At 38.2% G+C, this 21591-nt stretch overlaps 1 protein-coding gene across 1 annotated transcript in view; it reads right to left on the bottom strand.

Moving 5' to 3' along the window:
* The window catches only part of CUL2 (cullin 2), a 157420-nt gene extending 135829 nt beyond the window's left edge, over nucleotides 1-21591 (bottom strand). Inside the window, exon 1 of the mRNA XM_049626973.1 lies at nucleotides 20910-21591. The gene's annotated coding sequence lies outside the window, so the exon portion shown is untranslated. The remainder of the gene's footprint in view (nucleotides 1-20909) is intronic.

Genomic DNA, 21591 nt, shown 5'->3' on the forward strand with positions numbered 1-21591 from the left:
CTTGAACTCACAAACTGTGAGATCATGACCTGATCCAAAGTCTGATGCTTAACCAACTGAGCCACCCAGGTGCCCCATTTTAGATGGCATTTTAACCACATGGGAAGTCATTGGGAGTTTTTCTGTTTTGTTTTTTTAATTTTTTTTTTAACATTTATTCATTTTTCAGAGACAGAGACAGAGCGAGAGGGGGCGGGACAGAGAGGGAGACACAGAATCTGAAGAAGGCTTCAGGCTCTGAGCTATCGGCACAGAGCCCAATGCAGGGCTTGAACCCACGAACTGTGAGATCATGACCTGAGCTGAAGTGGGACACTCAACTGACTGAGCCACCCAGGCGCCCCGTCACTGGGAGTTTTTAAGCATGGGCAATCTAATCCAGTGATCTGGTTTACCATATTTTAAAAATCCACTGGTGTTTTCTAGGGCTGCCACACAAAAATACAACAGGTTGGGTTGGCTTAAACAACAGAAATTTATTTCCCCACAGTTCCAGAAATTAGAATTCAAGATCACAGTATCAGCAGTGTTGGTTTCCTCTGAGGGCCAGAAGAGAAGGGTCTGTTCCAGGTTTCTCTCCTTGGCTTGCAGAGAGCTTGCTGCTTCTTCATGTGTTCATTCCTCTGTGCATATACCCTCTCTCTCACACACCTTATCTTTTCCTCTTCTTGTGAGAACACCAGTCGAACTGGATTAAGGCCTCACCTTAATAGCCTCATTTTAATTTAAAGACCTTATCTCCAAATATGATTACATATTTGAGGGTTGGGACTTCAGCATATGAATTTGAGGGGGACACAATTCAGTCCATAATAGAGGGCAAAATGAAAACAAAGGGGCACATGGATGGCTCAGGTTAGGTGACCAGCTCTTGGTTTCAGCTCAGGTCATGATCTCATGATTTGTGGGTTTGAGCGCGGTGTCAGGCTCAGTGCTGACAGTGTGGAGCCTGCTTGGAATGCTCTCTTCCTCTCTCTCTGCCACTCTCCCCCACCCCACCCACCACCACCACCCCCCCCCCCCGTCTCCAAATAAATGAATACACTTAAAAAAAAAAAAAAGAATGGACACATAGAGACCAGTTGGGATGCTACTGCAGTGTTGTAGCTAAAGATGCTAGTGGTTTGGATTAGGGTTTTTACCATAGGAAATAGTGAGGAATGGTTGGATGTTAGAAGTAGCATGAATGAGTTTGCTACCTCTAAGTGAGAGAAAGAAAGGACTCAGGGATTATTATCAAGTTTTTGGCCTGAGCAACTGGGTTGCCATTTGCTGAGACTGAGATGACCAGGATGGGACAAGTCTGCAGAGAAAACAAGAATCAAGAATTCTATTTTGAACATGTTACATCTGAAATACCTATCAGGCATTCAAATAGAGATGTTAAATAGAAAGTTACACATGTGTGTCTGAAGACCAGGGACAGATATATATTAATTTATTTGGGAATCATCAGTGTTTCAGGTATCATACTACTCAACAAAACTTTTCTTGTTGCCTGATTCAATTTCTGCAGAGTACAAACTTCCAGTCTCCTGTCTAGAAATTGAGACTGCAGTCAGAGAGGACTGATTCACTCAAATGCACAAGGATCTCTGTGTGAAGAGGAATCCAAAAGTGTACCTGATGCCCCTATAAATTCTCAACTGAATCCTACTTTCAGCCCCCATATTATGACATACCTGGTACCTACTTGTCATGAACCTCTTTGAAGTTCCTCACAGTGAATCAAATTGCTTCTCAGTGGTATGCCCTTCTGTAGCTTCTATCTACTATTAGCTATCATTCTTCCATATATTCAATCTTACAAAAATTTGCAGAAATCTCATCTGCTAGATCTCTGCTTTTAGCCAAGATGGAGAGACTAGAATTGTATTTATCCTCCTGCCTAAAACAAGAAACTCAGACAAAACACATAAAACAGCAGTTTTCAGACAATGGATAACAGGCAGTGCAGGACTGTGATCCCTGAGGGAAGGGGGAACAAATGGTGAGCCCTACATTGAACCAGTTTACTTCTGCCTGGAGGCAGTTTCCAGGCTGCAGCACAGATGAGGAGAACCCAGACAAAGCCTGGATCTTTGGCTGAGTTGAAGAGATAGATATGAGAGTTCAGGGAGGCTAAAGTCCCCAGAATTTGCAGGACAGAGTAGTTCAGAGGACAGAGCTCTGTAGGGACAGGTTGAGACCTGAAGGAGACTGGCTGAATTTTGAGCTGTGCGTGCAGGAAAAGAATGTAACTGGGTTCAAGGAAATGACTTATGTAAAATAGTAGACAAAATTAATTCCTAGACCCTACACAGGGCTGGGAATAAATTATTTGTGATCCCATAAGACACAGTGGAAGGATCTTGCATTATACAGGGAAGTCAGATAGAATTCTCAACAGATTATTGCCTTAATTATGGGATTAAAATCATCCAAGACTAAAGGCTGCTCTTCACCTAACTGACTAATCTTAATTTCAAAAGGATCTGATTTCAAGTACTTATCTATACACTATTTAAAGAAATTCAACAAAACCCAGTAACAAACAATGCAAAATTCACAATGTCTATCATTTGATTAAAAATTATGAAGCATGTAGGGACGCCTGGGTGGCTCAGTCGGTTAAGCGTCTGACTTTGGCTCAGGTCACGACCTCACAGTTCGTGGGTTCGAGCCCCGTGAACCCCTGTGTCGGGCTCTGTGCTGACAGCTCAGAGCCTGGAGCCTGCTTCAGATTGTGTCTTTCTCTCTCTCTGCCTCTCCCCACTCGTGCTCTATCTCTCTCTCTCTTAAAAATAAATAAAAATTTAAAAAATATTTTAAAAAATTATGAAGCATGCAAAGAAACAAGAAAATATCCATAATCAGGAGAAAAATAGAAAAATCAATCAATAGAAACAAATCTAGAAATAACAGATATAATGGATCTAGCAGACAAACTATTTAAAACAGATTTTACAGATACATGTGAATATATATACAGATACATATTCACAAAGGTAAAGGGAAACATGACCATGATGAAGAGAGAAAGAAAAATATTTTTTAAAAGCCCAGGTAGAACTTCTTCAAATGAAAATAGGTCTGAAATAATAAAAATACATTGTATAGGATTAAAAGCAGACCAGATATTGCAGAAGAAAAGGTCAGTGAATTTGAAGAAAGAGCAAATAGAAACTATCCAAAATGAAGCACAAAGAGAAAACAAAATGAAGAAAGCATCAGTTACCTGTGGGATACTATGAAATGGTCTATATGTGTGTAATTGGAGTCTAGAAACATGGAGGTGGCAAAAAAAAGTTTTGAAGAAATAATAGCTAAAATATTTTCCAAATTTGATGAAAACTAAACAGATCCAAGAAGTTCAAAGAACCACAAACAGAATAAAAAAAAAACATTATAAGGCACATCAATAATACATTATATAGAAAAAACAGAATTAAAACATAATTCTCATCAGAAACAATGAAAGTGAGAAAAATATGGAGAGGTATCTTTAAAGCATTGAAAAAAAATTCAATATAGAACTCCTTATCCAGCAAAAACATCTTTCAAAACTGAAGTCATAATAAAGACTTTTTCAGAAAAATAAAAGCTAAGAGAATTTGTCACCAACACAAACAGGACTTTTTAAAAATATAAACCCATAAGGGAAAGGAGAAAACAAAAAAGAAATTAGGAAATACCTTGAACTTAATGAAAATGAAAATGTAATGTGTAAAACTTTGTAAGATGCCGCTGAAGCAGTACTTAGAGGAAAATATGACATTGATGCTTTCACTACAAAACAAGAAAAGTCTCAAACCAATGAATGATTCAGGTTTCCACCTTAAGGAATAGAAAAAGAGGGCAAATTATACCCAAAGTAAGCAGAAGAAAAAAGTAATAAAAGAGCAAAAATTAATGAAGTAGAAAACAAAAACAGAGAGACGTCAATGAATCCAAATACCATTTCTTTGTAAAGGGCAATAAAATTGATAAAGAAAAAAAGAGGGAAAAGGAAAATACAAAAATTACAAATATTAGGCTTGAAAGAGAGAACATCACTACAAATCCTACAGACATTAAAGGATAATATGAGAATACTGTGAACAATTTTGTGCTAATAAATTTGACAACTTAGATGAAAGAGAAATTCTTTACAAAGTACAACTACCAAAATTTACTCAAGAAGAAACAGATAACCTGAAAATACATATATCTACTTTTTTTTAATAGTCTTTATTTATTCCAGGTTTATTGAAATATAATTGACACATAACATTGTGTAAAGTTTAAGGTGTACAATGTGACTGTTTGATAGAGGAATGTATTACAAAATGGTATACCACAATAAGGTTAGTTAATACATCTATCACTTCAGTTACCTTTATGTGTGTGTGTGTGTGTGTGTGTGTGTATGTGTGTGTTAAGAACTTTTAAGATCCCCTTTAGAAACTTCCAAGTATGCAATAAAACATTGTTAACTGTAATTCCCATATTGTACATTAAATCCCCAGAACATATTCATCTTATACCTGGAAGTTTGTACCCTTTGACCATCATACCACCCATTTCCCCTACCCCCCAAGCCCCTGGCAACCACCAGTTTACCCGCTGTTTCTATTCTGATGGTCTTTAATTTCACAATAATGTGTCTGGGTGTGACTTCTCTTACTTCTTGTTTAGCACTCTTCAAGCCCTTTCAATCTGAAACTATTCTTTTTTTTATAATATAGGAATATGACTTGTAAGAATTCTAAAACACTATGTCAAGTGTTTAGTATGTGCACTACTCAGTAAATTTAAGTGCTATTATTCGTCTAAGTGTTATGACTGGCCAAATAAATGAATATTTGGCATTTCTTTCAATACTGCTAGCTCTAGTAGAATAATGACATTGTCTTCTTTACTACTCAAAGGCTGGCTAACATAATACACTGTGTGTCTTCTATTGCCATCTCTATGCTAACAACTCACAAATATGTATCTTCAGCCAATCTCTCTTTTTCTTTTTACCTCCATACTGGTATATCAAATTGTCTACTTCGACATTTGCCTATTCATAAGCATTTTAAATCAACATGTCCAAAAATGAGTTATACTTACTGTCGAACATCATGCTCTTATAAATTTCCCCTACTTGATGTGACTTCAAACCCATCAAAAACCTAGAAATTTTCCTTAGATTTCCATCTAGCTTTATTTCTCCAATCCATCAGTCATAAAAGTGATTTTGGTAAGTCCACTTATCTGCATTTCCAATGACACCATTGAAAGACAAGTCACCATGAACTGACACCATACTTACTAGAATTCTAAATGTTTCCCACCTCCAATACATCCCTCCAATTCATTCTCCCAGTGCTTCTCAAACTTGAGTGAACATAAGAATCATCTGAGGAGTTAAAAAAAATATTAGTTTCTGGCATTCATGCACAGATATTATACCTCAATTAGTCTTAAGCAAGGCCAGGTATCTGTATATTTTAAAGTTACCCAGAGTTGACTTTCAGTTTGTTTTAGGGATATAGAGAGCTGGAAGGAGCATTTCTTTCATCACTGCAATAGAAAAGAGGCAAACTGGGGTGCCTGGGTGGCTCAGTTGGTTAAGTGTCAGACTTCAGCTCAGATCATGATCTCGTGGTTCATGAGTTCAAACCCTGGGTCAGACTCTGTGCTGACAGTTTAGAGCCTGGAGCCTGCTTTGGAATTTGTGTCTTCCTCTCTCTCTGCCCCTCCCCTGCTTGTGCTCTGTCTCTCTCTCTCTCAAAAATATATAAACATTAAAAAAATTTTTTTAGGGGCGCCTGGGTGGCGCAGTCGGTTAAGCGTCCGACTTCAGCCAGGTCACGATCTTGCGGTCCGTGAGTTCGAGCCCCGCGTCAGGCTCTGGGCTGATGGCTCGGAGCCTGGAGCCTGTTTCCGATTCTGTGTCTCCCTCTCTCTCTGCCCCTCCCCCGTTCATGCTCTGTCTCTCTCTGTCCCAAAAATAAATAAAAAAAAAAAAAATTTTTTTAATTAAAAAAAAAGGAAATCAGGTAAACTAACCTCAAATGCCCAACTATATTTGAAGCTGTCAGACAGCTGAGGTCACAGAGCAACCAACTGGCCCAAAATCTAAGGAAATACAAATGTCTGCAGAAAGAGAAGATATATCAGCACTAACATACTGGGATGGACACAACCAGACACTGGTAAGATAAGTTCAGCTAAAATAATTGAGAAATTCATGAAGGCTGAATGTGAGCTGTCAGCACAATATGAAAATCATAGTGGCTGCAGAAATGGACCGTGTCTACACCTTCTTATGGGCTCTTTCTCCACAAACCTTACCAGCACTTATAAGAAAGATTGGAAAGAGCCCTAATAAAGTGTCCATTGGTGTGCAATCTAGAAGAGGACAGCTCATTCTGTGATTCTTCACTATGGAATGAAAGTCTTAATCTTTCATTCAAATGAAGAGCAACACATACTATTGTACCCAGGGTGCTGAGGAAAAGTAATTTCAGCAGGGAAGGAACAGGGGGAAAAATCCCACTCTTGGTGGAGAGACAGGAGAATTGAGAAGAACACAGCCTCAGAGATCTAGGGATCCATAGATTCTGCTTGAAAACTAAGGCTTAATCAGAAAAAGAGAGAGAGTATGATCAAACCACTTCTCTCTCCCCCTCCCAGCACTGTTCCCCTCCAAGTTAACAAATTTGGAATAAAAAATAACATCAAAATACTGCTGGGTGAATGACTGCAGATGTAAGAGTATGCAAAGAGATCTCTGAGACATATAACAAAGCAAGACCTAAAGCTCAGGGTTGAACAGACATTACTCTAGGAACCCAACCCAGCCCTAAACACAAAGTCTAGCTACAGAAATTTTAAAATTAAACTCAGCTCAAGCCCTACCTAGATTAACCTCCTGCCTCCCCTCCAACTAAAGGCCTAGGAGGAGGAAAGGTACCCATTTCCAGGCATAGAAATTATTCTACTGCCCAACACAAGAAGTCCGGTCTTCAACCAAATATTACATGTCATACAAAAAGGCAAAGAAAACACATTCCTGAGAGACAAAGCAATCATCAGAACCAGATTTAGATATGACACATATATTGGAGCTATCTGACAGTGAGTTTAAATAACTATGATTAACATTTAAAGGTTCTGATGGAAAAGGTGGACAACATGCAATATCATATGGGCAATTTTAGCAAGAAAGAATCAAAAGGAAAATGTTAGAACAAAAAGCACAGTAACAGACATGAAGACTGTTTCAATATGCTCATTAGTGGACTTGACATAGCTGAGAAAAGAATCAGTGAACCTGAAGATAATCAATAGAAAGTACCCAAACTAAAACACCAAGAGAAATAAAAGTAAAATATAACAGGGCAGAAAAATCCAAGGGCTGTGAGATATCAAGCAGCCTAGTATCTGCATAATTCAAACCCCAGAAAAAGAAGAGAATATGGCAGCAGAAGAAATATTCAAGCAAAGGACAGTTAAGAATTTTCCAAAATTAATGGTAGACACCAAACCAAAGATCCATGAAACTGAGAGAACACTAATCAAGATGAATTAAAACACACATACACACACCACCACCACCACTACTAGTGGTATATCATATGCAAATTGCTAAAAACAAAAGACAAAGATAACATCTTGAAGGCAACCACAGGGGAGAGGAGGGAATGACATGAAGACATGAATTACAGCAGACTTCTTGTTAGTAACCAGGCAAGCCAGAGGACAATGGAGTAGCATCTTTAAAATGCTGGGGGGGGGGGGGGGGGGACTTATCAACCTAGAAATCTATGCCTAGCAAAAATATCTTTCAAAAATGAAGCAGAATTTAAGACTTCTTTAGACAAAGAAAACAAACAACAACAACAACAAAAAACCAGAGATTCCATTGCCATCAGATCTATTCCACAAGAAATGCTAAAGGAAGTTCTTCAAGAGGATAAATTATGATAATGGATTAAAACTTGGATGTACACAGGGGCGCCTGGGTGGCTCAGTCGGTTAAACGTCCAACTTCAACTCAGGTCATGATCTCATGGTTTGTGAGTTTGAGCCCCTCATCAGGCTCTGTGCTGACAGCTCAGAGCCTGGAGCCTGCTTCAGATTCTGTGTCTCCCTCTCTCTCTGCCCCTCTTCCACTTACACTGTGTTTCTTTGTCTCTCAAAAGTAAACATTAAAAATATTTTTTTGAAAAACTTAGATGTACACAAAGAAATAAAGAATGATGGATATGGATAAATGCAGATAAAATATTTTTTATTTTAATTGCTCTAAAAGATAACTGTTAAAGTAAAAACACTGCAGTCTTGTATATTTAGAGCATATGTAAAAGCAAAATATATGACAACAATAGCACAATGAATGGAAGGGAGGAATTGGGAATATACTGTTGCAAGGACCTTACGTTATATGTGAAGTGGTATATTACTAGAGGATTATATTAATTCTGTGTAGACCATAGGCGTGAAAGAAAAAATTTACAGAAATATGTGACCATGAATTCCACAACTGCATTTCATTTTATGTATTTTATTTATTCTGGGATTTCTGGAAAATTCTCAACAATAATTCCTCCACCTTCCCTTAGCTTTTTTTTTTTTCAATTGGGAGATTTTCATTAGGAAAAATATTTATACTTCTACCTTTCATATATTTCCTGTTTTGTTTTCCACTTCATAATTCCTTCCTTGATCTGACCATCCAGTTCATGAAATAACTCTGGAATTATACTGTTCTGCTCTTCAACCCAATCGAACTCACAAATGTTTGTGCATTGTGTTTCCAAAATTCTTCCTTCTTTCTCTGAAGCTTTTTATGAAGCTTATTTTAAATGTTTACTTATTTATTTTTGTGAGAGAGAGAGAGGAGAGAGAGAATCCCAAGTTGGCTCGGTGCTATTAGTGTAGAGCCTGACAGGGGGCTCAAACTCTTGAAACTGTGAGATCATGACCAGAGCTAAAATCAAAAGTTGGACACTTAACTGACTGAGCCACCCAGTCACCCCGAAGTTTATTTTAAATTCTTTTCCACTTTGATCCATTAGTTTGACTTCCTCTGATACAAGTAGTTTCTATAACCATTTTACTTTAATTGGTTATATTGCTCCTTATATGTTTCAGAAGCTTTCCCCCTCTGTTTATATTTACTCTTTGGGATCATCAGCTGCCTTGGCTAGTAATGCCTATCCAAAGGAAAGGAAGAAAAGCCTAAATATTGGTTCATGCTCCTCCAGAAGAGGTTAGGACTGGGGAAATGGTGTCTCTAGGGCAGTGATCTGGCTCAAGCATTCACTGTTTTCTCCACTTTGGGCATCACTCACCTACCCTCCAGGGTGTCTGACAATCCCTCTCCACCAGTCACTGCTACTGGTGGGAGAGTACAGGTGCAGGCCAGCCAATCCATACTCATTGTGCTCTGCTCCTGTCTCATAGGCCACACTTCCAAATGTCTTTGGCAGTTCTTGTTTTTTCTACCTACCCCTTAAAAGTTGCTATTTTCTAAAGCTCCTTGCACATTCCTATTTTCCGTAACACTGGGCAGGTTTACATTTTTATTGCCTTTACACTGTGCCTGCACAAAATAACATTCAGTGTTTGTTAAACGATTTTCTAATTGAAAAAGCCAAAGGACCTTTCCAACCACATCTTTCTTCTTGGAGGAGCTAGGTACTCTCAGCTTCAGAGTACTTGTTTTTAATAGTTCAGTTATTTATCTTAAAAAGGAGTTAAACTGCTAAACAAAACTTAAATGCAGAATAATTCTAAAGTTCCTCCGGACTCTATATTTCTGTGGGTCCACATTTGTACTGTAGAGTTGCTTGAACCACATACTTTCACCATGTTTAGTCTCTGATGGATGTCAGCTTAACATTGAGAGGATTCATTGCTAATTTTTAGCTCTCGGTGAAAGTCACTGTGGCTAGCCTTCTACACAAATATTTTCGTATTCACATCTAGATTTACTAGAAATCTTCAAGGAGGGTTTTTCTTCTGGAATGCTTTTCCTTACACTAAATTGCTCTTCTGAACCATTCTGAAGTGATTCTGTTGATTCTTTTTATTAACATCCGTTTTTTACTATTTTCAGAACATAACAAAAAAGACTTTGGCTTCTGATTTCTTATTCATAACCTAGTTAACCAGATATAAAGAAAATAAAGAAAGAAAGAAAACTGACCAGTAAAAGCTGAAATTATTATCCTTCTTGAAGAAAACATATGAAAAAATCTTTGCTTTCTAGGAGAAGATTTCTTATGTATGATACCAAAGGCTTGATCCATAAGATAACAAATTGATAGACTGCATTTCAGCAGTTAAAAACCTCTTCAAAAGGCTTTAGTAGGATAATAAACAAGCTGAGAAAGGGAGAAAATACTTGCAGAATGCATATAGAATAAGGACATTTATCAGAATGTGTAAATAATTCCCAAAATTCAATAATAAAGTAAAAAAAAATTTTGTTAGTGAGCAAAAATACTTCATCAAAGAAGATATAAAGAGGGAAAACAAGCACATAAAAATGCTCAACACAACATCTTTAGACATTTGGGAAATGCAAATAAAAATAACAGCAAGATATCTCTGCATACCCATAGAATGGCTAATTGCAACATAATTAGAAATATGTTTTTGGTTTCTGCCCCTGGGTTCCTGACAGAGCTCCTAAAACTCTTGTAATTTGCATAGTGATAGGGATGTTAGGAGCATCTTTTGTTTTAACATTTGGTATTTGGTCTTGGTTCCTGGCATAGGGCTCCTACCTCTTTTGGATTTCCTGAGTGATAGGAGCATCTTTTGTTCTAATGTTGCAACTCTTGGTGGCCTCCTGGATAGCTTCAGGATGGAGGCTGGTTATCAGAAAGACCAGGCCATGATTAGAAACATGGAACTTTTAGAACCACCCCCCTCCTCTGGGGGCTAGAGATTGCCTATCTGATGCAGCCTCCATAAAAATCTCTAAACTATATTCTGAGAGCTTCCAGGTTAGTGAACATATCCATGTACCAGGACGGTGGCACACCCCAACTCCAAGGGACAGAAGCTTCTGTGCTTGGGATCCTTCCAGATCTATGTATCTTTTCATCTGGTTGTTCATTTGTATCCTTCATAATAAACATAAGTTAAAAAAAAAAAAAACCTGGCCATCTGTAGAGACCGCATGAATCTTCAAACTATTATATTCAGAAAGTTTCTTTTTATCTCTACGTGAATGTTTCCAAATTCTTCATACTAACAACCCAGATTCAGAAATCTCAAGTGAATCTATACACAGTCTTAGAAATCAGGGGCGCCTGGGTGGCGCAGTCGGTTAAGCGTCCGACTTCAGCCAGGTCACGATCTCGCGGTCCGTGAGTTCGAGCCCCGTGTCGGGCTCTGGGCTGATGGCTCGGAGCCTGGAGCCTGTTTCCGATTCTGTGTCTCCCTCTCTCTCTGCCCCTCCCCCATTCATGCTCTGTCTCTCTCTGTCCCAAAAATAAATTAAAAAAAAATGTTAAAAAAAAAAAAAAAAAAAAGAATCAATGCTAAATTATCAGTTGTCATGCCTGGATGTGGGTAACTGGGTTTCCCAACCATGAAAATAGTTTCTATTACAAAAAATGTTACATTTCATTTTAGGAAAATGATATCCACATGATGGCACTATAACCTACAAAATAAGAGGTTGTCAATTTATGAAGACTAAGAACTTGGTAAATTCTGGAGTACTTGCTATTGATGAAGCATGCTTAAAAATAAGGCATTTTATATACAGATAATATGGATATCATTTCCCTTATATTTTATAGAGACATACTGGCTAATACTTAATTTCCAGTGCATTTTTCACATGTCTCATTTAATAACAGCATCTTAGTTCTGACCTTATAGAAAACAGTTATTAAACATTTTTAGCATATGGCACTGAACTAGATAGGTCAAACAAAACCAAACGAAAAGGTATTTAGAAGCCTGTTGTGAGCATTCAACTGTTTTGGAAGCTACTTAATGCATTCCCATAATGTCATGTCTTCCCATAGGTTATTTTAAAGGCTAATCTAGGAATAGGGACAGAGCCATCATGAAGTTATATTCTGGCAGGGGAGATAGGCTTTAACTACATGTTGACATTATTAATTACAATTATAGTAAACACTACAAAGGAGATGTCTAAGTAAAATAAAAACATATAAATGGTTAAAGGGTTTTAATCCAGTCTGCCAAATAAAAGGAAGCTTCACTGAAGAAGAGATCATGAATGAGGCAAGCTCTGAAGGATGCTTAGAAATTAAAGAGCTAAGGGGCACCAAGGTGCCTCAGTCAGTTAAGGTCTGACTTCGGCTCAGGTCACGAACTCGCGGTTTGTGAGTTTGAGCCGCACGTCGGGCTCTGTGCTGACAGCTCAGAGCCTGGAGCCTGCTTCAGATTCTGTGTCTCCCTCTCTCTCTGCCCCTCCCCAGCTTGCACTCTGTTTCTCTCTCTCAAAAGTAAACATTAAAAAAATATTTTAAAAAAATTAAAGAGGTAAAAGAAAGGGAAAAGCATTATAATCACAGGGAATCGCATGTGCAAAAGGACTGAGGCAGCATATATCAGTAACTGAGAACATTAACAAAAAGCCATCCCATCTTGATTGATCTATACAAATCAGCATTTAGTTCAAATGTTTTATTATCAATTCATTGATCTCTAAATGTGAACACTGTATCCAATTTACAGATGAACTATATTTTAAGTTTGATAGAAAACTAGCTGTTTAGAAGGAAACATACTTTTCCATGGCAAAAATAGTATAAATAATAGTACTATGAAGCCTATCTAAGCCACACTGTAATTACAATGGACTGTTCTCCTTGAATAAAGTATGTTCCCCATATATATTTCTCAATGCCTTAAATAAACAATAGTTCTGCATTATAAGTAATTAACAATAGAAGAAAGATAAAGTAGAAGTAATTTTAGAATGTATATTGTATGCTGAAGATAGAGAATAATTTAATTAGAAAAACCTTTAGGTGATCAATGGAGGCTTCTGGAAGTTCTAAACAGAACTTCTATGCACATTAAAGAGTTCTTTACAGACTGAGGGCATTGACTCCTTTTTAGCCTAATTTTACTTTAAAACTTGAAACTTTCTTTTCCTTGGTATAGTTGTATTACTAGCTCTACTTTTTTTTGCCCAAACAGCATGATTAAATGTGTTCTAGTTCCTAAATGAAATAGAATCAGAGAAAGTAAGAAGAAAGGGTTTTTTCCCATCCTTTAGCAATTGAGCAGGAGTTCAAAAGAGGAAAGGAGAAACTAAAGGGTGAGTGTGTGAACATGGGGGAGTGGGCACAGGTGTGGCTGTGTAAGAGGAAGCCACCGCATCCCAGTGACAAAAGGAGAGTTTTGCAGCCTATAGTGAACCTGAGTTACATGAGCACTTAAAGGCACCAAGAAAGGGAGTATGGCAGATGTTAAAAAAATCTCTTCAATGAAGAAAGTAATAGAAGGAAGGTAGATCAGAACCCCCCTTCCTCTGTCACAGGTAGTGAGGTCAGCCAGGGATATTTAATAGCATCCTGTGACTTGTCAAAGATAAAGCTGGACACTAGTGAAAGTGGTAAAGACAGGTTTTTAATCATATCTCTACTATTGCAATAGAGAAAAGAGTCCAGCATGAACTGAACTCAACTTGGATTTGTAGAGAGGCGACTGGGTGCTTTAAAGGGAGGAGGGGGGAATAGAGAGGGGGAAGAATGGAGCTCAACAGAGTCTGGGAAGTGATCAGTTACAAAAAGTGACAAGGCAGAGTTGAGCCATTTAGATTTGTTAACTGGTACTTATGGAATCTCTTGCCCTCCCACAGAGATTGGGAGACAGGGGTCCTTTCTTTAGGTGTTGGCAAGAGAACAAGCTATAATTTCTTTTGACAGCTTTGAGTTTTCTTGGACAAGCAATTCAAATGGAGCTAGAGTCATTCTAGGGCTGACACCTTGAGCTGTTAGAAACTATGTTTGCTTGTGTTTTGTTCAAGCCTTTGAAGTCAAGGATGAGGCTTAGGTGAGAAAAGGGCTCAGAGCAGCCTGTGTAAAGTTTGGTTAAGGAGAGACTATTTGTCAGGCTAAAGTGCAGTGTACAATTGGTTATTCCTCTCGATACCATTTTCACATATTGTAAGTTCAAAATGTAACTACTGTACATGTCTTAAGGATTAAACTTTACTAGATGATTTCAAAATGTTTCTACCACGTCTTCTACCATACTATGAATATGATATAAACTGACTATATAATGATAGCGAATAGTTACTGAGCTTTGTACTATATTAAAGCCTTTATATTTATTAATTGATTCTTCACAAATGCCTTATGGGATCAGTATCATGATTCCTCTTCTACAGCTAAGGAAAAGTAGGCTTGAGAGTGGGGCTAAAATTTTTGACATAATTTTGGCAAAAATTGTGGCACAGAGCCCTTTTCCAATATGAGATGTATTGGTAATAACAATGTCTCTGTTCTTATTGCCTGGCCTCTCCCATGCTCTAGTTCTTAAAGGCTTGAAGAGGGCTGTGTGTGTATGTACATATATATGTATATATACATGTATGTATATGTACATATGTGTATGTATATATACATGTATATATGTCTGTGTGTGTGTGTGTGTGTGTGTGTATATATATATATATATATATATATATATATATAAACAGTCTCTACCCTGTTACTTTTCCTCTCTTATTCTTTCTTTCCACCCCTAAACCTTTTTGCTGATAACCTGATTTATTTTCCAGAACAGTGACCCCAAGTCATAGCACTGACACCTTCTATTCCTGTTAGCCTAGTCTTTTTTTCCCTTCCTTTTGATCTGATCAGTAGCCCATTTCACCATCTGAATTGATCCTGATGCTTTTTTACTCAGTTCTTGCTGGCTCTTGATATCTGTTTTTAATTTGGCTTACTTGATTTCTCCTTTTTCTGACAACCATGCACACATCTGAGTTTCAATAGCTGCCATTTCAATGTAATGGAATTTAGTCTTCAGAATTTAGTCCTGATGAAACAGTTGTTGAAATGAGCCCTCTTTGTCATGGGAGATGCTGTTTTATTTCAATCCAGTAACTTTCTAATCCTCTCGTAACATGGGGCTCAATTCTTTTAAAGGATTTTACATTGGATTTAATTCTGAGACCAGTTTCAAATTTCTTTTCAATAATTAAAATAATTAATAAAGTACTCAGCAGTTCATATGCTCTATGAGTCATCATTCATGTCTCTGCCATGCTGGTGTTCTTCTGGCATCTCATTTACATACTTAAAAATAGAAAAAAGAAACACTAATTACTATCATTTTTATATCAAAAATATTTGGAGAACTAATTCTATCAAATTCTGCAGTTTCCAAGGTTGAACAGTGGTCAGTTTTAGACAAGCTTCTTAGTTTTCCAGTCCTTATGGTTCTCTCTGACATTAGCTATAGTGTGATTCTATGTGAAAAAAAAAAAAAATCTTGGCAGGCAACTGAATTTGTGGTCAATAAAAACATGTAAAAAACATTTGAAAGTAGATTTTCATGATTTAAAAAATGATACGTGACAGTTTAATGACTGCAAACAATCTCCTAGTTTTAAAGAATTCAGTGGCCTGAGTTTGTATTATAATACTCATCCTTTTACCATGGTTCTAAGTATTCTGCTGAGTTCACAGCCAGTAGATATTGATGTTTAAGTTTATAATCCTCAAAAAAAAAAAAAAAAAAAAGAACACACCCCCACATATAAAAGGATATTTCCTATGCTGGAAGTAGGACTGTTAACTTTCTTGTAGCAGGAAACATTTCTTCCCAAACAGCAAATTGGAGACATCATAAATCAAGTGCATATTACATTGACTTCTTTTCCTTTTCTCAAATTTTTAAACTGGACACACTATATTTGTTAGAGTCTCAAATCCTAAAGCTTGAATAGAAAGGGCCTGTGTAAATACCTTTCAAGTGAATCCATTTTCTAATTCTCTCCTGCGGTAAATTAATAAAATAAACAAAAAAGGAGTGTAGCCATTTAAACAATGCAAAATTCTGAGATCTTGTGGTATAGTAGTAGTAGCACAGGGTTAAAAGTCACAAATCCTGGATTCTAGTCTCGATATTACTATTGGTTAGCCAAAGCAAGTATTGTAACTACTCAGCCTCCACTTCCTAATTTAGTTTCCTTAAATTTTATTTATTTATCGGGGTGCCTGGGTGGCTCAGTTGGTTAAACGTCTGACCAGCTTAGGTCATGATCTCATGGTTCGTGAGTTCAAGCCTCGCGTGGGGCTCTGTGCTGACAGCTCAGGGCATGGAGCCTGCTTTAGATTCTGTGTCTCCCTCTCTCTCTGCCCCTCCCCTGCTCACACTCTGTTACTTTCTAATCCTCAAAAATAAATAAACATTTAAAATTTAATTTTATTTATTTTTAGAGACACAGAGCGAGTGGGAGCGGGGGAGGGGCGGAGAGAAGCAGACAATCTCAAGCAGCCTCTGCACTGTCAGGATCAGCGCAGAGCCCAACACAGGTCTGGAACTCATGAAACTGCGAGACCATGACTGAAGCGGAAATCAAGAGCTGGATGCTTAACCGACTGAGCCACCCAGGCGCCCCTCCACTTTCTAATTTATAAAACAAAGGGGTGGATTTAGAGCTTAGATTCCACACAAGTCAATGAAGGAACTTGCACAAGTAATAAGGTATTAATTATAACTCGCATTTATTCAGTGCTTACTCTGGGCCAAGCACAAAATTCTATATACTTACATGAATTAATCTTCACAACAACCTATGAGTCAGGTACTAATACTATCTCCATTTCATAGGCGAGGAAATGGAAGCACAGAGCAGTTTAGGAACTTGCCCAACATTTGCACAGTAGTAAAGTATCAAAATTGGAATTTTAACTCAGAATTCTGGCCCTGTTTCCTGACAACAATCATTTATCGCAAGCAAAGAGGAGACATTTTATTTCTAAGAAGATCAGTAAAGGAGATAGCATGTAAGCTAGGTCTTACAGTATGCAGAAGATTTTAATCGGCAGATATAGAGAATTGAGGAGAAAATGGAGTGAATAAAGCCCAAAAAGATTGGAAAATATAAGGTAATTATACGGAACAGTAAGTAGTAAGGTTTGGCTAAAATGCTGCCAGCATTTAATCTTGCAGCACACTAGACTCATCTGGAAATCTTAAAAGAAGTGGATTTATAGGTTCTTTTTTTGGGGATTCTGACTCAGTAAGTCAACAGGTAGGGCCTATGGCCTAGGAACATCTTTTCAACAAGTTTTTCACATGACTCTGATGTGCAGCAAGGTATAAGAAGCAGTGTGGTATAAAACACAAAGGACTAACATGGAATAGGCCTGTATACCTAAGTTGGACTCAGATCATCAAGGGCTTTATGCCAAACTAAGATACTTGGACTCAGCCAGTAAGATCTCACTGACTTTTTTGCTTTAATTAAAATTTTACATTTTTAGAATATGTAATGCATGCATGTAGCAGAAAATTCAAGAGGCCAACAAAAGGAACTCAATCTGCTTTCCACCTTTGACTCCTTAAGTCCCAGTCCCTCTTAATCATTCAGGATTTTTAAGAAGAGAAATCACAAGAGCCATGTATTGGGAAAATGAACCAGATAGAAATATTTAAGAACTATATTGGAGGCAAGGATGACCTCAGTCACACTGGTCATAGTGGGAATGAGAAGGAAAGGATGGATGCAAATTTCTACACATGAAAGCAATAGGATTGGCGTTAGCATAGGACCTAGAACATAGCAGGCTCTTTAAATTATAAACTAAATGGATCCTCAATGATATGAGTATACAATGACCAAAATGACTCCATGATTTAAAGGCAGGATGACTGGAAACTGAAAAGTGCTGCTACATTGTTGAAATAAAAACAATGTTCAAGAATGGAAAGGGAAGATGATATAGTTTTGAATCTATTGAGTTAGAAATGATCATAGGCCATGTAAGTGAAACTTCTATCAGATAGATGGAAATATGATTTGGTGCTAGGAAGAGAAGTTGGGAGCTTGGGGTATAACTTTGAGAATTTCCTTTCCAACAGAAATGGGAATGATGAAATAAGGAGGACGATGTAGAAGAAAATGATCAAGGGCAGAAATTTCAGAACTATCTGCATTTAGAGAAACAAAGGTGAGTGAAGCCAAGAGAGTCAAATGTCATGGAAATTCAGAGGTGGGGGGAGACCTTAAGAAGGTAGTATTAATTAGGAAAAGAGGTCAAGGAGGATGAAAAATGTAAAAAAAAGTTTCAGATTCTCTAATCAGAAAGAAGGGGGAAAGAGGGCAAAAATCAGACAGCCAGGAAATAAGAAATGAGTAGGTGGTAAGGAAGTGAAAATAGCAAGTGCTTTCTATTCTTGAGAATTCTGATAGCGAGAGGATTGGCAAGAGCTGGAACAACAACCATCTGGGCAAAAAAATGTTATGTGAACGTGCACCCTAGAGCTAGAAACTCTGTAGCCTTCCTTCTGGGAAAAGCAGTGTCAACAGTTTTCAAGTAGAGGCAAGATATGAACACATTTGCAGGGAGAGGAGAAGGAGCTAAGAGGAAGAGAGAGAATAAAGGTACAATATGGGAAAGAAAAGACACCTATTTTGGAGTGGTGTGGTGGCTCAGTTGAGCATCCAACTCTTGATTTCAGCTCAGGTCATGATCCCACGGTTGTTGGATCAAGCTCTGTGCTGAGCTTGGAGCCTGCTTAAGAGTCTCTCTCTCCCCCTATGCCCCACCACTGCCTCTCTCTCTCTAAAGTAAAAAAATAAAAAAACAAAACAGTAAACATCAAAAAAAATGACACCTGTCTTACAACTGTATTTGGAAGGAGGTGTTCCTCCTGACTCACAAAGGGAGGGATAATTTAAGAGATTTTCAGGGGAAGAGGGAGTATTTGGGTGTGACTGACAGCCCGTACTTTCTCAGGAAAGTAGGTGCTCTAGTTGTTTCTCAACAGAGAATTAAATATTGCCTAGGTGAGGAACCCAAAAATCTAGACACTAGACCAATATAAAAATGGCTAGTTTTTTTTTATTGAGCACACACTTTATGGTAGATACTTTATTTAATCTTTGTAGCAATGCAAATAAGTAGGTACTATTATTCTTCCTGTTTAAAAAACTTATGTCTTCATAACCTGCTCTTTTTTATCCCTGATATCCCATTAAAATTTTTTCTATCTTTATCTTATGTAAAAAACAAAACAAAAACAAAACAAAAAAAACCCTGAAAAATCAGCTATTGGCATTTCTAATGAAATGCTTGAATTATTTGAAAGGGATACCCCTGAGAGGCAGGTGATTTGTCTCAGAGCTCAAGCTTTAGAATCCTTCACTATGGGTAGGCAGAATGATGCTCCCACTCCCCAAAGATGTCTACATTGTAATCACTGTTAACCTATGAACATGTCAGATTACATGGCAAAGGGAAATTAAAGTTACAGGTAGAATTAAGCTGTATTACAGATAGAATTAAGCAGCTGATCAGCTGATTTTGATACAGGAATATTATCCTGGATCATCAGGATGGGCCCAGTGGTTCTACCAAGGAGAACTGGGATGCAAGAGAATCAGAGAGATGGCAGCATGAGAAAGAACCAGCTGTTGCTGGCTTTGAAGATGGAGAAAAGGAGTCATGACCCAGGGAATGTGGGTGGTCTCTAGAAGATGAAAAATGCAAGGACATGGACTCTTCCCTGGAGCCCACAACCCCTTGATTTTAGCCCATTGAGATGTTTTTTTTTTTTTTTTCTCAGCAACTTTTCTAAAAAAAAAATTTTTTTTTTAACATTTATTTATTTTTGAGACAAAGAGAGACAGAGGATGAACGGGGGAGGGTCAGAGAGAGAGGGAGACACAGAATCTGAAACAGGCTCCAGGCTCTGAGCTGTCAGCACAGAGCCCAACGCGGGGCTCGAACTCACATACCGCGAGATCCCCAAGTCAGACGCTTAACCGACTGAGCCACCTAGGCGCCCCTCTCAGCAACTTTTCAAGTGGTGTCCTTGACACTGGCTTTGTGCATGACACATTCCTGAGTACTATAGGACTGTTAGATAATAAATGTGTTGTTTTAAGTAAGTTTGTGGTAATTTCAAATAGCAGCACTAGGAAATTGCATGTACCTTCCCCGCTGCTATGTCATGCCCTCTCTTTTCAGATCCCAGGTACTCTCCTGTTTTCAAAAGCAGGTACTCTCAAGGATTTGACATTTACATCTTAGTGTATGTTGCTTTACCACTAATTCTTACATTTAAGCCCTTTATTCATTTTATCCAGAGACAGACAGACAGTGTGAGTGGGGGAGGATCACAGGGGGAGTCAGACACAGAATCCAAAGCATGCTCCATGCACTGAGCTATCAGCACAGAGCTGGATGCGGGGATGTGGGGCTTGAACTCAAGAGCCTATGAGATCATGACCTGAGCTGAAGTCAGAGGCTTAAGGGATTGAGCCACCCAGGCACCCCCATTTTAAGCCCTTTAGAATGTGTACTTTGTTAAAGAAATTTAGGAACAAACAAGTAGGTGGAGAACAATGTTCTGGGAAAGAATGATCACAATTTCCCCTCAATCACTTGTAGATAAAAATCCATTCATCTTGCACTGGTCAACCTTGACCACAATGAATGGTATGATTTTGAGGATTTGGTAATCCTTTTTTATTTTCTTCCCTTCTAATGACCCTCCCCCGAGCTAAAATGAGCTGTATTATGGATGCATAAATATTCGGTGCCAGCCTTGTCTTACTACAGACCTGGTTGTTTTGTAAATTTAATTTGTAAACTCGCTAGTGTTCCTTAAGAAATTACTATTTATCAGGCGGTGATGGGCTTTATCTACTATACTGCAAGGAGGAACTTCAGAATTCTGCTTATGTCAGTAGGAGGAAGTGAACTTACCAGGTTTTCCTCTTATTTCTGTTAGTATGCATTACAGCTGAAAGTAGTTCAGGTTGGCCAAAAACTGGCAGTGAAGACAGTTCAGAATTTTCTCCCACTCTACGGGGATCCTAATATTTCACAAAGCTTCCCTTTTCTACCTGCTCTACGTTGACAGATTTTTTTTTCTCAGCAACTTTTCAAGTGGTGTCCTTGACACTGGCTTTGGGCATGACACATTCCTGAGTACTATAAAGTTGGGTGGTAATCATTGTTTGAATTCGTTTTTCCTTAATGTAAAGAGACTTATCTATAGGCTACAAAGCCTCCATTTCTGAGGGCTTACTCAGCCTTACAATTCAGTACGTTCTGAGTATGCGTAAGTGGGTTCCTAGTTTATAACGGGTCAGCAACGTTCCTCTTACTGGAAAGCCCTCGGTTTCCACTGGATGAAAACTAAACTCTCCTCTTTTTAAAGGCAGGGATTTTTGCTTGTCACCAAAAGCCTTCCTTTCCTCTGTCACATCTCCAAGTGGGGACTGTCGCTGTTTCTCCACGACACTGACGCACAAAGTCACTGTTGAGGCGGCAGCAGTCTGAGAACAAGCCAGCTGGGTTTCCCAGAAAGCTCAAGTCCAGGACCTAAAAGCGTCTTTCAGAATGGCAGACGCTGCAGGAGCGTGTGAGTGGGGACGCTCCAGGT

Source organism: Panthera uncia, chromosome B4 (assembly GCF_023721935.1).
Source record: "Panthera uncia isolate 11264 chromosome B4, Puncia_PCG_1.0, whole genome shotgun sequence".
Lineage (NCBI taxonomy): Eukaryota > Metazoa > Chordata > Mammalia > Carnivora > Felidae > Panthera > Panthera uncia.